Source organism: Triticum dicoccoides, chromosome 5A (genome assembly GCF_002162155.2).
Source record: "Triticum dicoccoides isolate Atlit2015 ecotype Zavitan chromosome 5A, WEW_v2.0, whole genome shotgun sequence".
NCBI lineage: Eukaryota > Viridiplantae > Streptophyta > Magnoliopsida > Poales > Poaceae > Triticum > Triticum dicoccoides.
The window spans coordinates 141,133,957-141,140,367 of record NC_041388.1 but is presented as its reverse complement, the minus strand read 5'-3'; positions in this window follow the sequence as shown (position 1 = coordinate 141,140,367).

Sequence of the window (6,411 nt, the reverse complement as noted above, 5' to 3'; positions counted from 1 at the left end):
GCATGACCTCACAGTGACGTCAGCAGGTCAACGGCTCGGTCCAGGTGAAACCTGACGTGTGGGGTCCACACGTCAGTGACACAGTTAACTAACATGGTTAATTAAAATTAAACTAAACCTAATATAGTTTAGTTAAGGCCTGGGCCCATATGTCAGTGACTCTAGGGGGTTAGTTAGGTGCTATTGATGGTGCCACATCACCAGCCACCGGAGTTGGATGCCGGCGACCAAACCCGATGGCGGAGGATCACCGGAGTTGCCGGGGACGACACTACAGGGGTCGGCTCGACGCGCTGGAGGCACCAGAGGGATGCCCATCCTTGCACGCATCCAGGGGATCACGCGGGAGGCTGCGGGGTGGCCAGAGACGATGGCCACGACAACCATGGTTGTAGCTCCGAGCTACAGGAACGCCGGGTTCGGCGCTACGGAGCGTTTCGAGACGAACTGGTGGGGTCTGCGGCTTCCTAAGGAAGCGCTGAGCACGCCTACATGCTCTGGTGTGACGTGCGGGTGTTGCCACCGTGGCGGCGACATGGCCGGCGGTGGGGAGCACTCGGCTCCGATGGTTGATGCGGCTAGGGGCGAAAACGACAGCGGGGAGAGAGGGGTTGGGAGTAGGGCTCATGGAGATGCCAAAGAGGGGGTCAGCGAGCTCGGGGAGGTCCTGGCGGCCCCGAATCGACCGGAGACGGGCTCGGGTGCCCGAGGTTGAAGACAAAGGCGAAGACGGCGTTCGGCGGCGTTTGGAGTCGTGTGAGTCAACAGGGGGGCGTAGGCGTCGGTGGCGGAGCCCCTGGGCATGTCGGAGAGGTGAGGGGGAGGCTCAGGGCACGGCAACAATGAGCGGCAGCGACGGCTGCGGTCGGGTGGGTGCGCGCGAGAGGGACAGGGGAGGGGATGAGCACTGGGGGAGGAGTGAGAGTGCCTGGGGGTGCGTGGCGTCTCCAGGGGGGTCGTCGCACAGGCAGGAAGCCTGGAGGTGGCCGGCGTGTGGCCACGCGCGGCGGGCACGCGCCCGCGTCCTTCTGGCGCAAGGACGACGACGACTGGCAGCTGGGCTCTGGTGGGCTGGCTGCTGCTGGGCCTCTCAGGTAAGGCCAGGTAGGTTTGTGTTCTGTTTTATTTTTCTGTTCTCTTTTCTATTTTCTGTAATTGTTTTTGACTTAAATAAAATGCTAAGACATTTCCAAAAATCATGAAACTAATCATGGCTACTGTTTATAATATATCCAACAGTAAACATTTTAGTTTATGATTATTTGAGCATTTAATATATTTTATAGCATTTAAATGCCCAAATGCAAATACTTTATGAATTCATTCAAAAATCCAAAGTGACCTAGGAAAATGTGCACCATTTTTGGCAGAGGTTCTAGACCAATTCAAAAATGATGAACTTTTCCAAAGGAATTTTGGGATCATTGAAAATGATATTTTTTATTTGAACCTAGTTGGATTCATCTGTGCTAGGGTTTCAACAGTCCCCAATTCAAATTCATAAGAATTTAAACATGATGCAACACATGACTAGCTATCTCACAGCATACTAGGACTAGGGATGTGACAACTCACCCCCACTAAAACAAGAATCTCGTCCCAAGATTCAAGAAGTGAAGTAAGAACACTACTAGAAAAAGGGCTATAGATGGGATTGACACTAATGGCGCACCAGACAAGCGGTGCGCCATTAGTATATACTAATGGCGCACCACCTTCTGATACGCCATTAGAGTTGAAACTACTAATGGCGCACCAGGCCCAGGGTGCACCATTAGTATCAAATTTTTTTTTGAACTAGTGCGCCTGTCCAAACATACTAATGGCACATCCAGACATAGTGCGCCATTACTAGTTGTAACTAGTAATGGCGCACCTGTCGGAAAGTGCGCCACTAATGTTGTTTTTTTATTATATTTTTTATTCCTTTTTTTGCAAAACTACTAATGGCGCACTGTTCCACCGTGCGCCATTACTAGTTTAAACTAGTAATGGCGCACTGTGGGACAGTGCGCCATTAGTATGTTTTTTTTGCAAAACTACTAATGGCGCACCACCAGAAGGTAGTAACCTGGATTACTAATGGCGCATTTAGAGTTGGTGCGCCATTAGTAAGTGGGCAGCAACAAGATATTTTGGACAATGTCTCCTACCCACACTCACTTTCTCCCCACTTCATTCTCTCCACCTCCTCCTTGTCTCGGGTGCCTCCTCTTTTTCACCTCATTTCCACCATAGATTCATTCAATTTAAGTGGTTAAATTACCTTGTTTTGATAGGTAAGTAAGAGGGGAAGCTATATTTATGTTGTTCTCCCTACAACAATGTGCACATGCACTTTTTATGGCCTAGCTAGATCTATGTATGTTCGTGGTGTTGCATATGTTTGTGGTGTTGCATATGTGTTTGTGTTTGGAGGTGTACCGATATTTGAAATGCGGTAGTTGCCAATATTTTGCCAGAATGTTGATTCATTTCCGTTTCGGCGAGAATTTTGGCATTAAGCATTCTTTTTGGTCCTATTTTTAGGGAAAGTCATGCCAAATTTTTTCTTGGTTCTAAAATATCGTTTTGCTCTACCCCGCAAGCGACCATGGTCCGCACAATGACCGAAGGCATCGTGAATAGGTTTTTGAGGTCCATGAAGGCCGAGATGCTTCAAAAGAACGAGACGGAGATAAGATGTCCGTGTCGAAGATGCAAGCTGAAGAGCCTTATTGCGGACCCGGAATCCGGGCAGGTGCGGGACCACCTGCTCTTGCGTGGTTTCATGGATGGCTATCATTGGCAAGGTGACGAAGATGACTATGAAGTCGTCCATGGGGGCCGGGCAAGAAATGAGGAAGGGCAGCAAGACAACCACCGAGGCTCGGGCGGGCGAGAAGACGAAGAATCCCCAGGAGATGATCACGACGGCGATGTTGTACACAGTCATCATGTAGAAGATGCAGGACATGATGATGAGGAAGATGCCGGAGCAGACGACGGGCATGATCATGAAGATGATGATGCCGGCGGAGCAGACGACGCTGGACCATCGATGGGCTGGGTGCAGGACCCTCATATTCAAGAGCTGCTTCTCAAGCAGACGGATAACGCAAGAGCTGCCGCCAGAGAGAAAGCCAAGATGGATCAACTTGAGTTAGACGCGGTTACTCCATTGTATGAAGGATGCAGGCCCGAGGATACCCGCCTGAAAGTAACGCTCATGGCTCTGGAGATGAAGGTAAAACACAAAATGACCGACACATGCTTCGACGAGAACATGTCATTCTGGCACGAACGTTTTCCCAAGGGGAACAAGTGCCCGACCAGTTTGGAGGAGGCGAAGAAAATCGTGTGTCCTCTGGATTTACCGCACGTGAAATACCATGTGTGCATGAACAATTGCATCATTTATCGGGACGAGCACGCGGAGTCTACCATATGTCCGGTGTGCGGCGTCACTCGATACAAGAAGAGGAAGAAAGCTCCTCGAAAAGTGGTGTGGTACTTTCCGATCACTCCTCGTCTGCAGCGGTATTTCGCGGACCCTAAGGTAGCAAAGCTCCTGCGTTGGCACGCGGATAGGGAGGAGAAGAAGCGAGAAGATGACGCAAATGATTCGGAGATAGATAAAAAAGACAAGATGCTGAGTCACCGTAAGGATGCGAGCCAGTGGCAAGCGTTGAACTTCAAAGACCCAGAATTTGGGAACGATCCAAGGAACATCGTGCTGGGCGCGAGCACCGATGGAGTCAATCCGTTCGGCAGCCAGAGAAGCACACATAGCACCTGGCCTGTGTTTGTGTGGATGTACAACTTTCCCCCCTGGTTGTGCATGAAGAGGAAGTACATTCACATGAGTATGCTAATTGAAGGACCGAAACAACCAGGGAACGACATCAATCTGTATCTGGGGCTGCTGAAAGAGGAGCTTGACACGCTGTGGAAAACGCCAGCCAATACGTGGGACGCCGCAGAGAAAGAATATTTCCCTATGAGAGTCGCGCTGCTCACGACGGTGCACGACTATCTCGGTTACGGATATGTCACGAGGCAGGTGGTCCACTGATTTTCTGGATGCGTCAGGTGCATGGATGACACAACGTATCGCCAGCTAGATAGAGATCCCGGGTCTTCGAAAACCGTGTTCATGGGACATCGAAGGTGGCTTCGCGATGATGACCCGTGGAGAAAACGCAAGGATCTGTTCGATGGTGAAACCGAACCCCGAGGACGCCCGCGTACCAGGAGCGGCAAGGAAATAAACGAGCTGTTGAAAAATTGGAAAGACTGCCCACTGCCGGGAAAGAAGCAAAAGGCGCCAGAGCCGGGAAAGAAGCGAAAGGCGCCAGAGCCGCTGCTGAAGGTATGGAAAACGAGGTCTGTTTTCTGGGACTTGCTGTACTGGAAGATCCACCGTGTGCCTCACAGCCTTGATGGCATGCATATCACGAAGAACGTGTGCGAGAGTCTGCTTGGTACCCTGCTCAACATGCCAGAGAGGACCAAAGATGGGCCGAAAGCAAGGGCAGACTTGAAATCAATGGGCATCAGGCAGGAGCTTCACGCTATATATGATGATGATGATGATGATGATGAGGCAAAGCAGGACACGGAAAGTCGTCGCAAAGGCAAAAAGGCCAAGAAGACCGGAAATGACTACCCTCCCGCGTGCTTCACTCTAAGTCAGGAGGAGATCGAGCAGTTTTTCACCTGCCTCCTAGGAGTAAAACTTCCTTACGGTTACGCGGGGAAGATAAGCAGATACCTAGACCCAGCGAAGCAGAAGTTTAGCGGGATGAAGTCTCATGACTTTCACGTGCTGATGACGCAGATACTTCTAGTTGCAATCCGTGGGATCATGGACGCGCATGTCCATGAAACGCTATTTGGCCTATGCAACTTTTTCGACGTCATCTCTCGGAAGTCTGTTGGCGTGAGGCAACTCAGAAGGCTACAGGAACAGATCGTGGTGATACTATGCGAGCTTGAGATGTACTTCCCGCCCGCATTCTTCGATGTTATGGTGCATCTGCTGGTCCATATCATGGACGATATCATCCAACTTGGGCCGACGTTCCTGCACAGCATGATGCCGTTCGAAAGTATGAATGGTGTCATCAAAGGATACGTTCGCAACATGTCACGTCCAGAGGGAAGCATAGCCAGGGGCTTTCTGACCGAAGAGTGCATCTCCTACTGCACGAATTATCTAGGCATCGAGAACCCCGTTGGTCTGCCCGTCAACAGGCACCTCAGCAGGCTCACTGGATGGGGTCACCATGAGGGTCGCCGCGAAATGCATGTCGACTTCGAGGGTCGACTCGCCGACTTTGAAAGAGCAAACCTAGTCGCGCTACAACACATAGACGTGGTCGATCCTTGGGTGGTAGAGCACAAAACCTTTATTGAGAAGACGTACAATGACCGAGGCCAACAGAGGACGGATGGAGATATAATCAAAGAGCACAACTCATGTTTCACGCGTTGGTTCAAGCAGAAGCTTCTGTCGTACCCTTTACATGAGGATTCTTCCGCGGAAGAACAACTCATATTCGCCTTGTCACAGGGCGCCGAGCACAACTTGATGACCTATGAGGCGTACGATATCAACGGCTACACATTCTACACCGAGGACAAGGACATGAAGAGCGATGGTTATCAGAACTCTGGGGTAACGATGGAATCCTACACCGGTAACGACAAGGACAGATACTACGGAAGGATCGAGGAGATCTGGGAGCTGAGCTACGCTGGAGAGAAGGTCCCGATGTTCCGTGTCAGATGGGCGAAGAGCGTCCTAAAAGAAGACCGGTATTTCACCACCATGGTTATACCCGAAGCCAAATCCAAGACCGCGGGCGCAAACGTCACCGCAAAAAATGAGCCATGGGTACTGGCTTCCCAAGTGGACCAATGCTTCTTCATTACCGACCCGTCAAAGCCCAGTCGTGTTGTCGTGAGGAGAGGCAAAAGGAAGATCATCGGAATGGATGGAGTAGCCAATGAGCAAGACTTCGACAAGTACGGTGACCTGAGGATCGAACATGACGACGATGATGAAGTAGCAGCATACACCACAAGAAGAAGCAGGACCACCCTACCTAAAGGACGTCCGTTCCACAGAAGAACTCCATTTGCGAAAAAGAAGGGCAAGAAGATTGTGAACAGATAGCTAGCTAAGATCGATTGTATTTAAATCGTAGCCTTCATTTCTCGATTGTATTTCATGGGCACTTTTTGAACTATCATGAATATTTTTAAATTTCATGGACACTCGATCTCGATCCCCCTCCATCTCGATCGCTATCCCACCTCGCCAGATCCGGTCCCCCTCGCCGCCGAGCACCCCCCGGTCCACCGGCCGCCGCTGCCGACCCCCCGCACCCTCGATTCCCCTACTCAACCGCCGCCGCTGACCCCCCG